Raw genomic sequence first — 16210 nt, 5'->3', positions numbered from 1 at the left:
CGTCAGTACAGGAGCCTCGGCGCTGCAGGTACAGGAGACACAGACATCCATCCCTCTTGCTGACCGGGTCCTGTGAAACCAAACTGTAGCTCATACTTTTCACATCAGGACCGCCACAAACGTAAAAGCGCAGAAAGGTGAAATAAATAATAACATTGTTAACGCGTTCTTCAAAGACATTTAATTTCACCGTTGAAATTAGGTTCAAGCTCTTAACTCATGTAAATATTAAGAAGTGAGAATAAAAATGCTGCCCAACTGCCGTGACATTGCCACCCGCAATGCCGTGACTCGGATTCGAACCGAGGTTGCTGCGGCCACAACGCAGAGTACTAACCACTATACGATCACGGCGAGCTACTTGGGCTCTGAAAAGACTACCCTGGTGTGGCTCTGATAGGCTGAAAAAAGGTCACAGTGTCCGTGGAGTGGATAGATTTAGTGTTTGTTTAAAACCCATCTTTTCAAGTTAGATCAGGGTCTTTTCTTTGAGTAGCAGATCACAGCAAATATTTACCTCTCTGATCCAGTGACAAGACTCCCCATAAACCAAGAAGCCCAGACTTCTTAACAAGATCCACCACTCTGCCCTGCAAGTCTCAAGTGTTCTATGAGTGCTGGGGTTGGGGAAGTGAACACTGCAAAAACTTAATCCACGGCCGACCAAACTCCTCCAGGCCAGAAGGGGCTCGGAACAGGCCCCCACATATTGTTGTTTTTTTCTTTTCTGGGTGTCTCTTCAGACACATTCAGCTGCTTGGTGCATACTGCTTTAGAGTTGCATTGTGTGGAATGAAGTGGCGTAAACTTGACTAGCAAACAATGGAGTGGTGATGAATGGAGGGTCATAGAAGGGAGTAGATTGAAGTGCAAAGAGTAGAGTGACGTAATGTGTCATAGAATACAGTGGAATATAATGAAGTGGTGTGCCTTGGCATGGCGTTGAATAGCATTGTGAGGAATGGAGTGGCATAGAGCAGAGTGGGGTAAAGAGGAGTGAGGTTGCATAGAATGGCATAGAGTAGCATAGAGTAAAGTAGTGTGGTGTAGAGTGGCATAGTGTGGTGTAGAGTGAAGTGGCATGGAATGGCATAGAGTCAGAGAACAGTGTGTCATGGAGAGGGGTGGCAAAGAATTAGGAGGAGTGGAGTCGGACTGCATGAAGTAGAGTGTTGTGGTGTTGAGTAGCATACAGTCGCGTTGCATGGAGTGACACTGTGGTGTAGAGAGGAGCAGAGAAAAAAGTGGCATAGAGTAGAAAGGCCTACAGGAGAGTAGTGTAGAGTGGCACAGCATAGAGTAGTGTGCAGTAGAGTGGCATAGAGTAGAGCGCATGTAGTGCCATTGAGTGATATTGTGTGAGATGGAGTGGAGTGGAGTACAGTGAAGTGGCATGGAATGAAGTAGTATAGAGTAGAGTGGGAGAGAGTAAAGTGGAGTGGCATAGAGTGAACTAGAGTAGAGCGTAGTGGGATAGAGTGGAGTAGCATGGAGTGGAATGGAGAGGCACAGAGTAGGGTAGAGTGCAAAAGTGTGGAATGGCATGGAGTTGAGTGGAGTGGCATAGAGTAGAGTGGCATTCTGTGGGGTGGATTAGAGTGGCATGGAGTGGCATACAGTAGAGTGGAATAGAGCTTAGTGGTGGAGAGTACAGTGGCTTAGAGTGGAGTATAGTAGCATGGAGTAGAGTAGGTTAAAGTAGAGAGGGGTGCAACGGAGTAGAGTGGCATAGAGTTGAGTGGTGTACAGTGGCGTAGAGTAGAATGGGATAAAATAAAGTGGCGTACAGTAGACTGGAGTAGAGTAGCATAGAGTGGAGAGGCATAGAGTGGAGAGGAGTAAAGTAGAGTGGAATTGTATAGAGTAGAGTTCAGTTGAGTATTCTAGAGTGATGTAGAGCAGAGTGGCATAGAGTCACATAAAGTGGCATTCTATGAAGTAGGGTGGCGTAGAGAGGAATGAAGGGAAGTGGCATAGAGTAGAGTGGAGTGGAGTGGAGTAGAGGGGCATAGCAGAGAGTGACAGGGTGGAGTGGCATAGAATGGAGTAGCATAAAGTGGAGAGAAGTGGCGTATAGTGGAGTGGCATAGATTAGAGTTGCATAGAGTGGAGTGATAGAGTGGAACAATGTAGATTAGAGTGGAGTAGAACTGAGTAGAGTGGAGTGGTATAGAGTTGCACAGTGTAGAGTACAGTGGCACTGAGGGGAGTAGAGTATAGCCATGCAGAGGAATACAGTGTGAGAAAGTAACTAAAGTGTCAATAGAGACGGCGTTTAGGGTGAAAAATAAGCTGTATGCTTGTCATGAATGTTGGAAAGCACATTGCACATCCAAGAATGATACGAAAACACTTTTAAAATATAAAAAATAGCGTACTGGAGAAAGACGAAAAGAACACATGTACTTGGTCCATCCTCCATGGAGGAATGAACACAAGAAAGGAAGATTCAGTCTATGGGAGCTAAGCAATCGAAATATTGCAAATGTGAGTGACATAGAAAACAATTAAGGGTAAGTAAACTATGGGCGTGTGGTAAGCCCACTGAATTCTAAACAATATGTCTCACAGCACATTCTCTGTGTACGCAAGACATAAAAAGGTGTGACTAAGAGAATTCTGAGATTTAGAGCTTGACAGCAATTCACAACCCAACCAAATTGAGCCCTATATAATCATTTACAACAGAGCCAAAGTACACCTTTTATACCCCCAATGGTGGAGGTAAGATATTCAGCAGACACGTGGTCTCCCAGTGCTAAAGGATTTTGGCTAGATATGAAGTGGGCGAAATGCGCTGAAAACATTATAAAAGTAGGACACGTGCTATAAGCAGACATCACTTCCTTGGCAAGGCAGGAGAAAGGGCACTTCAGTGGGAAGAAATGAGAGGGCTGAGGAACAGACAGATAGCTCCCCTATGGGCAGAGGTGGCGGGAGCATGGAACACTCCTGACATGACTATGATGACGATGCAGATGGGCCTCTTAACTTGCGTAGTTAGGAGCACGACAAACACACCTCTCCTAGACCTCCCTGGAAGATCATACACTGAGGAGGGTTCCCCTGGGTCCCTTCCCCCCCCCGGCTGGGCCCCATACAGCTGTAGACACACTCACACGATGCGTAGTTAGGTCTCGTTTCTGGGCAAGTTGTTTGGCTTGCTTGTTATTTGTTGTAATAAGAGATGATGAGTACCTGACGTGCCAGAGCTGGAAATGGTGGGAACCGACCACCCTGCTCCATGGGCATACAGCGCTGAACCGGAGACCCACAGGAGGCCCACACCACAGATCACAAGCCTGCTTACAGATTTATGCAAGGAACAGCCCTCAGCGTGGTGGTAACATAATATAATAGCAGTAATGGGTAAATGTTCAAAAGTTGTCATGGAAAGGAGATTCATACAGCTCTGCAACCTGTTACAATCCTGTGAATAATATGTACCATCTGAAATACCAATAAATAAAAAAAATAAAAAATCTACTGCACAACTTAGGGTCAGGCTGGTGTTGTAGTGGTAGATCTGAGGCCCTAGGAGAGCTGGAGACCCCACAGAGCTACAGCAGCTCAGAAGTCCACTTAGGCTTCATCAGGGACCCGTTTTGTGACTTGAAAACCCATTAATGCAACAATAAAGGGGTGAAGTAAATGTCATCAACATTGTATAAACTGGTGTTCTTTGCAGTTTTTTTAATAAATAACAGCGCCTGGAAGCCCTTCTGACTGTGAAGGTTTGTTTAACAAATAGTGTTTGTAGGAGGCTGGACTGGCTTGTAGTGAGTACCAAGGGGTACTTGCACCTTGCACCAGGCCCAGTTATCCCTTATTAGTGTATAGGGTGTCTAGCAGCTTAGGCTGATAGATAATGGTAGCTTAGCAGAGCAGCTTAGGCTGAACTAGGAGACGTGTGAAGCTACTACAGTACCACTTAGTGTCATATGCACAATATCATAAGAAAACACAATACACAGTTATACTAAAAATAAAGGTACTTTATTTTTATGACAATATGCCAAAGTATCTTAGAGTGTACCCTCAGTGAGAGGATAGGAAATATACACAAGATATATATACACAATAGCAAAAATATGCAGTATAGTCTTAGAAAACAGTGCAAACAATGTATAGTTACAATAGGATGCAATGGGGAAACATAGGGGTAGGGGCAACACAAACCATATACTCCAAAAGTGGAATGCGAACCACGAATGGACCCCAAACCTATGTGACCTTGTAGAGGGTCGCTGGGACTATTAGAAAATAGTGAGATTTAGAAAAATAACCCTCCCCAAGACCCTGAAAAGTGAGTGCAAAGTGCACTAAAGTTCCCCTAAGGACAAAATAGTCGTGTTAGAGGAATAATGCAGGAAAGACACAAACCAGCAATGCAACAGCTGTGGATTTCCAATCTAGGGTACCTGTGGAACAAGGGGACCAAGTCCAAAAGTCACAAGCAAGTCGGAGATGGGCAGATGCCCAGGAAATGCCAGCTGCGGGTGCAAAGAAGCTTCGACTGGACAGAAGAAGCTGAGGTTTCTGCAGGAACGAAAAGGGCTAGAGACTTCCCCTTTGGTGGACGAATCCCTCTCGCCGTGGAGAGTCGTGCAGAAGTGATTTCCCGCCGAAAGAACGCTAACAAGCCTTGCAAGCTGCAAATCGTGCGTTTGGCGTTTTTGGACGCTGGTGGGGCCCAGAAGGGACCAGGAGGTCGCAAATTGGACCTTAAGAGAGAGGGGACGTCGAGCAAGACAAAGAGGCCTCACTATAGCAGGTAGCACCCGGAGAAGTGCCAGAAACAGGCACTACAATGATGCGTGAAACGGTGCTCGCCGAAGTTGCACAAAGGAGTCCCACGTCGCCGGAGACCAACTTAGAAAGTCGTGCAATGCAGGTTAGAGTGCCGTGGACCCAGGCTTGGCTGTGCACGAAGGATTTCCACCGGAAGTGCACAGGGGCCGGAGTAGCTGCAAAGTCGCGGTTCCCAGCAATGCAGCCCAGCGAGGTGAGGCAAGGACTTACCTCCACCAAACTTGGGCTGAAGAGTCACTGGACTGTGGGGGTCACTTGGACAGCATCGCTGGATTCGAGGGACCTCGCTCGTCGTGCTGAGAGGAGACCCAAGGGACCGGTAATGCAGCTTTTTGGTGCCTGCGGTTGCAGGGGGAAGATTCCGTCGACCCACGGGAGATTTCTTCGGAGCTTCTGGTGCAGAGAGGAGGCAGGCTACCCCCACAGCATGCACAAGCAGGAAAACAGTCGAGAAGGCGGCAGGATCAGCGTTACAGAGTTGCAGTAGTCGTCTTTGCTACTATGTTGCAGGTTTGCAGGCTTCCAGCGCGGTCAGCGGTCGTTTCCTTATCAGAAGGTGAAGAGAGAGATGCAGAGGAACTCGGCTGGGCTCATGCATTCGTTATCTAAAGTTTCCCCAGAGACAGAGACCCTAAATAGCCAGAAAAGAGGGTTTGGCTACCTAGGAGAGAGGAAAGGCTACTAACACCTGAAGGAGCCTATCAGCAGGAGTCTCTGACGTCACCTGGTGGCACTGGCCACTCAGAGCAGTCCAGTGTGCCAGCAGCACCTCTGTTTCCAAGATGGCAGAGGTCTGGAGCACACTGGAGGAGCTCTGGACACCTCCCAGGGGAGGTGCAGGTCAGGGGAGTGGTCACTCCCCTTTCCTTTGTCCAGTTTCGCGCCAGAGCAGGGGCTAAGGGGTCCCTGAACCGGTGTAGACTGGCTTATGCAGAATTGGGCACATCTGTGCCCAACAAAGCATTTCCAGAGGCTGGGGGAGGCTACTCCTCCCCTGCCTTCACACCATTTTCCAAAGGGAGAGGGTGTCACACCCTCTCTCAGAGGAAGTTCTTTGTTCTGCCATCCTGGGCCAGGCCTGGCTGGACCCCAGGAGGGCAGCTGCCTGTCTGAGGGGTTGGCAGCAGCAGCAGCTGCAGTGAAACCCCAGGAAGGGCAGTTTGGCAGTACCAGGGTCTGTGCTACAGACCACTGGGATCATGGGATTGTGCCAACTATGCCAGGATGGTATAGAGGGGGCAATTCCATGATCATAGACATGTTACATGGCCATATTCGGAGTTACCATGGTGAAGCTACATATAGGTAGTGACCTATATGTAGTGCAAGCGTGTAATGGTGTCCCCGCACTCACAAAGTTCAGGGAATTGGCTCTGAACAATGTGGGGGCACCTTGGCTAGTGCCAGGGTGCCCTCACACTAAGTAACTTTGCACCTAACCTTTACCAGGTAAAGGTTAAACATTTAGGTGACTTATAAGTTACTTAAGTGCAGTGTAAAATGGCTGTGAAATAACGTGGACGTTATTTCACTCAGGCTGCAGTGGCAGGCCTGTGTAAGAATTGTCAGAGCTCCCTATGGGTGGCAAAAGAAATGCTGCAGCCCATAGGGATCACCTGGAACCCCAATACCCTGGGTACCTCAGTTCCATATACTAGGGAATTATAAGGGTGTTCCAGTAAGCCAATGTAAATTGGTAAAATTGGTCACTAGCCTGTTAGTGACAATTTGGAAAGAAATGAGAGAGCATAACCACTGAGGTTCTGATTAGCAGAGCCTCAGTGAGACAGTTAGTCACTACACAGGTAACACATTCAGGCACACTTATGAGCACTGGGGCCCTGGGTTACCAGGGTCCCAGTGACACATACAACTAAAACAACATATATACAGTGAAAAATGGGGGTAACATGCCAGGCAAGATGGTACTTTCCTACACAACCCCCCCCAAACGAAGAACAATAAGACTAGCCATGACCTGATGAGTCTTCATTGTCTAAGTGGAAATATCTGGAGAGTCCATCTGCATTGGAGTGGCTACTCCCAGGTCTATGTTCCACTGTATAGTCCATTCCCTGTAGGGATATGGACCACCTCAACAATTTAGGATTTTCACCTTTCATTTGTTTTAGCCAAAGTAGAGGTTTGTGGTCTGTCTGAACAATGAAGTGAGTGCCAAACAGGTATGGCCTCAACTTCTTCAGAGCCCAGACCACAGCAAAGGCCTCCCTCTCAATGGCAGACCAACGCTTTTCTCTAGGGGTCAACCTTCTACTAATAAAAGCAACAGGTTGATCCTGGCCCTCAGAATTAAGTTGTGATAGGACTGCCCCTACTCCTAATTCAGATGCATCAGTTTGGACATAGAATTTTTTAGAGTAACAAGGGCTTTTCAGGACAGGTGCAGAGCACATGGCCTGCTTCAGCTCCTCAAAAGCTTTCTGACAGTTTGATGTCCATAATACCTTTTTAGGCATTTTCTTGGATGTGAGGTCATTAAGAGGGGCTGCAATGGAGCCATAGTTCTTAATGAACCTCCTGTAATACCCAGTGAGGCCTAGGAAGGCTCTCACCTGAGTCTGAGTGGTAGGGGGAACCCAATCAATAATAGTTTGGATTTTCCCCTGAAGTGGTGCAATCTGTTCCACACCAACAAGGTGTCCCAGATAAACCACCTTACCCTGCCCTATCTGGCACTTTGAAGCCTTGATAGTGAGGCCTGCCTTTTGCAGAGCCTCCAAAACTTTCCATAGGTGGACCAGGTGATCATCCCAGCTGGAGCTAAAGACAGCTATATCGTCCAAATATGCTGCACTGAAAGCTTCCAGCCCTTGCAGGACTGTGTTCACCAACCTCTGAAAAGTGGCAGGTGCATTTTTCAAACCAAAAGGCATTACAGTAAACTGGTAATGTCCTCCAATGGTAGAAAATGCAGTCTTAGATTTAGCATCTTCTGATAATTTGATCTGCCAATACCCTGCAGTCAAATCAAAAGTGCTTAGATACTTGGCAGATGCCAGTGTATCTATAAGCTCATCTGCCCTGGGTATAGGGTGAGCATCAGTTTTGGTTACCAAGTTGAGACCTCTATAGTCTACACAAAACCGCATTTCCTTCTTTCCATCTTTAGAATTGGGTTTTGGTACCAGTACCACAGGGGAAGCCCATGGACTGTCAGAGTGCTCAACCACTCCTAGTTCCAACATTTTCTGAACTTCTTGCTTTAAGCAGTCCCTGACATGGTCAGGCTGCCTATAGATCTTACTTTTGACAGGTAAACTGTCTCCAGTATCTACAGTGTGCTCACACCAAGAAGTGGTGCCTGGCACAGTAGAGAAGAGTTCTGAAAATTGTCCTAGGAGATTTATGCAATGGTCTTTCTGCTCAGCAGTAAGACAATCTGCCAAAACTACACCTTCCACAAGAGCATCTTGTTCTGTGGAAGAGAAGAGATCAGGTAGAGGATCACTGTCTTCTTCCTGTCCCTCATCAGTTGCCATGAGCAGGGTGAGATCAGCCCTGTCATAGTAGGGTTTTAGGCGGTTGACATGGAGCACCCTAAGGGGACTCCTGGCAGTGCCTAAGTCAACCAAGTAGGTGACTTCACCCTTCTTTTCAACAATTGTGTGGGGTCCACTCCATTTATCTTGGAGTGCTCTTGGGGCCACAGGCTCCAAGACCCACACTTTCTGCCCTGGTTGGTACTGAACCAAAACAGCCTTCTGATCATGCCATTGCTTCTGGAGCTCTTGGCTGGCCTGAAGGTTTTTACTGGCCTTTTTCATGTACTCAGCCATCCTTGATCTGAGGCCAAGTACATAATCCACAATATCCTGCTTAGGAGCTTTTAAAGGTTGTTCCCAACCCTCCTTTACAAGTGTGAGTGGACCCCTAACAGGGTGTCCAAAAAGAAGTTCAAAGGGGCTGAAGCCCACTCCTTTCTGGGGTACCTCCCTGTAGGCAAAAAGGAGGCATGGTAGAAGGATATCCCATCTCCTGCGGAGTTTTTCAGGGAGACCCATAATCATGCCTTTGAGAGTTTTATTAAATCTCTCCACCAGTCCATTTGTTTGTGGATGATAGGGTGTTGTGAACTTGTAAGTTACACCACACTCCTTCCACATGGCCTTTAAGTATGCAGACATGAAATTGCTTCCTCTGTCTGATACTACTTCCTTTGGGAAGCCCACCCTGGAAAATATTCCCAGGAGGGCCTTTGCCACTGCAGGAGCTGTAGTGGTCCTTAAAGGAATTGCTTCAGGATATCTTGTGGCATGGTCCACTACCACTAAGATAAACCTATTGCCTGAAGCAGTAGGAGGGTCAAGGGGGCCAACTATGTCAACCCCTACCCTTTCAAAGGGAACCCCAACCACAGGCAGTGGGATAAGGGGTGCCTTTGGAGTGCCACCTGTCTTGCCACTGGCTTGACAGGTTTCACAGGACTTACAAAATTCCTTTGTGTCCTCAGACATTCTAGGCCAATGAAACAGGGGAACAAGCCTGTCCCAAGTTTTCATTTGTCCTAGATGCCCAGCTAAGGGAATGTCATGTGCCAGTGTTAGGAGGAACTTTCTGTACTCCTGAGGAATCACTAATCTCCTGGCAGCTCCAGGTTTAGGATCCCTATGCTCAGTGTACAAGAGGTTGTCCTCCCAGTAAACTCTGTGAGAGTCACTGACATCCCCATTAGCCTGTTTGACAGCTTGCCTCTAATGTGGGACAGGTTTGCTGTGCCACACTCAGCTCCTCCCTGGCAGGCCCCCCTTCACCCAAAAGCTCAGCAGTGTCTGCTTCCAGCTCCTCTGGTGTAGGTTCTGCACAGGGAGGGAATTCTTCTTCCTCAGAAGTAGAATCCACTGTAGAGGGAGGGATAGTAGGAAGTGGTTTGCTTCTACTAGCCCTAGCTTTAGGGAGCACTTGGTCCATTGTTCCAGGATCCAAGCTTCCCTGTCCTTTTTGCTTTTTGGCCTGAGCCCTTGTCAAAGCAAAAATATGCCCTGGGATGCCCAGCATTGCTGCATGGGCCTCCAACTCCACATCTGACCAAGCTGATGTCTCCAAATCATTCCCTAATAGACAGTCTACAGGTAAATCTGAAGCTACCACAACTTTCTTTGGACCAGTTACCCCCCCCCAGTTGAGATTTACAACAGCCATGGGGTGGCTTTGTGTTATGTTGTGAGCATCGGTTACTTGGTACTGGTGTCCAAGTATGTGTTGTTCAGGGTGCACCAGTTTCTCAATCACCATTGTGACACTGGCACCTGTGTCCCTGTAGGCCTGGACCTCAACACCATTTATTAGGGTTAGTTGCTTGTACTTCTCCAAGTTATGGGGGCAAGCAACCAAAGTGGCTAAATCAATAGCCCCTTCAGAGACTAAAGTAGCCTCTGTGGTCTCCCTAATCAGACCAACCCCAACTAAATTACCAAAAGTGAGCCCAGCTACTCCCTTGGATTGGCTATTAGTAGGTTTGCTCCCACCACCACTGCTATTAGTAGGGACACTAGGTGTAGCAGTAGGGGTTGTAGTGGTAGGAGCTGTGGTGCCTTTCTTTGGACAACTGGGATCTGTTGTCCAATGGCCTTTTCTTTTACATAAATAGCACCATGGTTTCTTTTCCTTGTTCTGATTAAAGGAGGATTTGGACCCACCACCCCCACCAGAGTGTTTTTGTGGGCCTGATGAAGACTCATTTTTAGATTTGTCCCCACCCTTGTCAGAAGACTTACCATCCTTCTTTTTGTTGCCATCTTTGTCACCCCCTGTATGAACTTTTCTGTTCACTCTTGTTCTGACCCATTTGTCTGCCTTCTTTCCCAATTCTTGGGGAGAGGTCAGATCAGAGTCCACCAAGTACTGGTGCAACAAATCAGACACACAATTATTAAGAATATGCTCTCTCAGGATCAAGTTATACAGGCTGTCATAATCAGTAACTTTACTGCCATGTAACCACCCCTCCAAGGCCTTCACTGAATGGTCAATAAAATCAACCCAGTCTTGTGAAGACTCCTTTTTGGTCTCTCTGAACTTTATCCTGTACTGTTCAGTGGTTAAGCCATAACCATCCAGGAGTGCATTCTTAAGAACTTGGAAATTATTAGCATCATTTTCTTTCACAGTAAGGAGCCTATCCCTACCTTTTCCACTAAATGATAGCCATAGGATAGCAGCCCACTGCCTTTGAGGGACATCCTGTACAACACAGGCCCTCTCAAGTGCAGCAAACCACTTGTTAATGTCATCCCCCTCCTTATAAGGGGGAACTATCTTGTGCAGATTCCTGGAATCATGCTCTTTTGCAGGATGACTATGGGGAATACTGCTGCTGCCACCATGGGTATCTAAACCCAACTTCTGTCTTTCCTTCTCTAATTCAAAAGACTGTCTATCCAAATCCAGCTGTTGCTTTTTAAGCTTCAGTCTGGTTTGTTCCACCCTCAACTTATTGAGTTCCCTCTCTAACATTCTGTCATCAGGGTTGGTGGGAGGGACATTTCTAGAAACAGAGCTATGATGGGAATGAACAGAAGGAGACCTGTCCCTTACAGAAGCCAACTTAACAGCTTGGTTTACAGAAACATTACTACCAGTATGGTGAGAATAAATGCTTTTGCTATGATGTGAGACAACACTATTTCTATGGTGTGGCTCATCATCATTACCATCTATGCTAGATTGTCTAGTAATGGGCAGGCTAGGAAGTTTCTTTCCTGAATCTTTTCCTGGGGGAGTCCCTGAATCAGATTGGGAACTATTAGGTACTTTTTCAACAGATGGGGCACCTATGGCCTTATCCTGTTCTCTAAGCATGTTAATTAACAGTTCCAAGGCAGGATTCTTCCCTACACTCAAACCTCTCTCTATACAGAGACTCCTTGCTCTTTTCCAGCTAAGGTTGTCATATGCAAGTTTGGACAGATCAACACTTTGGCCTGTGCCAGACATTTTTTAGAGAGAGTTAAAGTGATAGAGAAAGAGACAAAAGTTTTCAGAACTTTTTGGAAAGACAGAAAAAAACTTTTTAAACTTTTAAGAACTTTTTGAAAGTTTAGGAGTACTTTTCAGTACTTTAGAGAAGAGTGAAAAGAGGAAATGCAAAACTTTTTGGCTATGTGTATATACACTGACCTTGTTTTGTATATTTTTCTCTTATGAAAAGTACAATGACAAGAGTGGTAAGTAGTCTCAAGCACTTATCCCACCACTGCACAACCAATGTAGGAGGCTGGACTGGCTTGTAGTGAGTACCAAGGGGTACTTGCACCTTGCACCAGGCCCAGTTATCCCTTATTAGTGTATAGGGTGTCTAGCAGCTTAGGCTGATAGATAATGGTAGCTTAGCAGAGCAGCTCAGGCTGAACTAGGAGACGTGTGAAGCTACTACAGTACCACTTAGTGTCATATGCACAATATCATAAGAAAACACAATACACAGTTATACTAAAAATAAAGGTACTTTATTTTTATGACAATATGCCAAAGTATCTTAGAGTGTACCCTCAGTGAGAGGATAGGAAATATACACAAGATATATATACACAATAGCAAAAATATGCAGTATAGTCTTAGAAAACAGTGCAAACAATGTATAGTTACAATAGGATGCAATGGGGAAACATAGGGGTAGGGGCAACACAAACCATATACTCCAAAAGTGGAATGCGAACCACGAATGGACCCCAAACCTATGTGACCTTGTAGAGGGTCGCTGGGACTATTAGAAAATAGTGAGAGTTAGAAAAATAACCCTCCCCAAGACCCTGAAAAGTGAGTGCAAAGTGCACTAAAGTTCCCCTAAGGACAAAATAGTTGTGTTAGAGGAATAATGCAGGAAAGACACAAACCAGCAATGCAACAACTGTGGATTTCCAATCTAGGGTACCTGTGGAACAAGGGTACCAAGTCCAAAAGTCACAAGCAAGTCGGAGATGGGCAGATGCCCAGGAAATGCCAGCTGCGGGTGCAAAGAAGCTTCGACTGGACAGAAGAAGCTGAGGTTTCTGCAGGAACGAAAAGGGCTAGAGACTTCCACTTTGGTAGACGAATCCCGCTCGCCGTGGAGAGTCGTGCAGAAGTGCTTTCCCGCCGAAAGAACGCCAACAAGCTGCAAATCGTGCGTTTGGCGTTTTTGGACGCTGCTGGGGCCCAGAAGGGACCAGGAGGTCGCAAATTGGACCTGAAGAGAGAGGGGACGTCGAGCAAGACAAAGAGCCCTCACTGAAGCAGGTAGCACCCAGAGAAGTGCCAGAAACAGGCACTACGAGGATGCGTGAAACGGTGCTCGCCGAAGTTGCACAAAGGAGTCCCACGTCGCCGGAGACCAACTTAGAAAGTCGTGCAATGCAGGTTAGAGTGCTGTGGACCCAGGCTTGGCTGTGCACGAAGGATTTCCGCCGGAAGGGCACAGGGGCCGGAGTAGCTGCAAAGTCGCGGTTCCCAGCAATGCAGCCCAGCGAGGTGAGGCAAGGACTTACCTCCACCAAACTTGGGCTGAAGAGTCACTGGACTGTGGGGGTCACTTGGACAGCGTCGCTGGATTCGAGGGACCTCGCTCGTCGTGCTGAGAGGAGACCCAAGGGACCGGTAATGCAGCTTTTTGGTGCCTGCGGTTGCAGGGGGAAGATTCTGTCGACCCACGGGAGATTTCTTCGGAGCTTCTGGTGCAGAGAGGAGGCAGGCTACCCCCACAGCATGCACAAGCAGGAAAACAGTCGAGAAGGCGGCAGGATCAGCGCTACAGAGTTGCAGTAGTCGTCTTTGCTACTATGTTGCAGGTTTGCAGGCTTCCAGCGCGGTCAGCGATCGTTTCCTTATCAGAAGGTGAAGAGAGAGATGCAGAGGAACTCGGCTGAGCTCATGCATTCGTTATCTAAAGTTTCCCCAGAGACAGAGACCCTAAATAGCCAGAAAAGAGGGTTTGGCTACCTAGGAGAGAGGAAAGGCTACTAACACCTGAAGGAGCCTATCAGCAGGAGTCTCTGACGTCACCTGGTGGCACTGGCCACTCAGAGCAGTCCAGTGTGCCAGCAGCACCTCTGTTTCCAAGATGGCAGAGGTCTGGAGCACACTGGAGGAGCTCTGGACACCTCCCAGGGGAGGTGCAGGTCAGGGGAGTGGTCACTCCCCTTTCCTTTGTCCAGTTTCGCGCCAGAGCAGGGGCTAAGGGGTCCCTGAACCGGTGTAGACTGGCTTATGCAGAATTGGACACATCTGTGCCCAACAAAGCATTTCCAGAGGCTGGGGGAGGCTACTCCTCCCCTGCCTTCACACCATTTTCCAAAGGGAGAGGGTGTCACACCCTCTCTCAGAGGAAGTTCTTTGTTCTGCCATCCTGGGCCAGGCCTGGCTGGACCCCAGGAGGGCAGCTGCCTGTCTTAGGGGTTGGCAGCAGCAGCAGCTGCAGTGAAACCCCAGGAAGGGCAGTTTGGCAGTACCAGGGTCTGTGCTACAGACCACTGGGATCATGGGATTGTGCCAACTATGCCAGGATGGTATAGAGGGGGCAATTCCATGATCATAGACATGTTACATGGCCATATTCGGAGTTACCATGGTGAAGCTACATATAGGTAGTGACCTATATGTAGTGCACACGTGTAATGGTGTCCCCGCACTCACAAAGTTCAGGGAATTGGCTCTGAACAATGTGGGGGCACCTTGGCTAGTGCCAGGGTGCCCTCACACTAAGTAACTTTGCACCTAACCTTTACCAGGTAAAGGTTAGACATATAGGTGACTTATAAGTTACTTAAGTGCAGTGTAAAATGGCTGTGAAATAACGTGGACGTTATTTCACTCAGGCTGCAGTGGCAGGCCTGTGTAAGAATTGTCAGAGCTCCCTATGGGTGGCAAAAGAAATGCTGCAGCCCATAGGGTCACCTGGAACCCCAATACCCTGGGTACCTCAGTACCATATACTAGGGAATTATAAGGGTGTTCCAGTAAGCCAATGTAAATTGGTAAAAATGGTCACTAGCCTGTTAGTGACAATTTGGAAAGAAATGAGAGAGCATAACCACTGAGGTTCTGATTAGCAGAGCCTCAGTGAGACAGTTAGTCACTACACAGGTAACACATTCAGGCACACTTATGAGCACTGGGGCCCTGGGTTACCAGGGTCCCATTGACACATACAACTAAAACAACATATATACAGTGAAAAATGGGGGTAACATGCCAGGCAAGATGGTACTTTCCTACAGTGTTGTAACAACATAAAAGAGGGGGAACTGTAAGACAGTTGCACAGATAGAAGGACGGATAGAAGGTTAAACAGATCGTCATAAATAAGCCACATGGACCGATGCATCTGTACAGGTTTGAAGACAGAAAGGCACGTATGTAGCTGTTAGTAAATCATGGATGAGATATAATCAGCTTCACAGAAACCGCTGTAAATCACACGCGCCTGCTTTAGAAAGAACCACGCCACAAAGACCTTGGTAGTCAGCATGTAGGCTTTAAAGTGTTAATATAAACAGAGATGGGCAGAAATAGGCAGTAAGGCAGATACCCAGATTGAAATAGAAAGGTAAATAGAAAGCACATGTAGTGATAGACGTGGACCGATAAGTACATAGAGAAGCAGCTGTTGGTACGAAAATGGGATGACATATGATCAACTTTGTGTGGACTGTCAGGATTTGAAAACGGTTGCTTCATACCAAAAAAAACCATAGCGCCAAGATGTCCTCCTCAATGTCCCTATGAGCGTTATAGTGTTAACAAAGCATACAGCCAGGCATCAACACTCTGTTAGACAGGTTCACAGTCACGCACAGGTAGGTGAGCAGATAGATAAGCAGGCACACGGGCAAAAAGATGGATGGACAGATGAATGGATCAATGGATGGACGGACCTCTCTGTTAAACATGAGTCAAATGTAGGGATGGGCGTAACCAGTGTAACTCACTGCAGTGTAATTAGGCGAAATTACAGCAACATCATGCGAGGTTGTACAGAATTACACAAGGCTATTTTCCTGGTGCAAAATACACACTCAGATCCGAAAGGAACCTGATATACACTTTGCACAAGAAAATCGCTCTAAATGCAACAGAACTGGCACAACAGCCGCTGCTCGCGCTCTTTTCCTCCGCTCTTGGGTAGATGTCTTTCCCCACATTACTCCAAATTCCACAAAGGAGCGTAATTGTGTAATTCACGATTCGACCAAGACTAATAAACTTGGCTTAAGTTTTAAAACTTTCCCTCTAGCTGCCCGGTGATCCGTCGGGTGCGGGATGATGAAGCCAAACGCTGATTGGGTGAGTGCGCCTCTCAGTGTCCTTCTCCGTCGCCTCTTTCTTTCAGACCCTTGGGAGCTCAGTCTTACTTTCTATACAAATATTTATTTTTAGACCTTTTTTCTTCGCGGCCTGAATTGCT

The 16210-nt window shown here is 47.2% G+C and overlaps 1 non-coding gene across 1 annotated transcript; it reads right to left on the bottom strand.

The window, feature by feature from the left end:
- Positions 1-282: 282 nt before the first annotated feature.
- On the bottom strand, positions 283-354 carry TRNAH-GUG (transfer RNA histidin (anticodon GUG)). The gene has a single exon. It is a non-coding gene; the product is annotated as a tRNA-His (tRNA).
- Positions 355-16210: the final 15856 nt, after the last annotated feature.

Source organism: Pleurodeles waltl, chromosome 12 (assembly GCF_031143425.1).
Source record: "Pleurodeles waltl isolate 20211129_DDA chromosome 12, aPleWal1.hap1.20221129, whole genome shotgun sequence".
In the NCBI taxonomy this organism is placed as follows: Eukaryota; Metazoa; Chordata; class Amphibia; order Caudata; family Salamandridae; genus Pleurodeles; species Pleurodeles waltl.
This window is presented reverse-complemented; position numbering and strand designations above follow the sequence as displayed.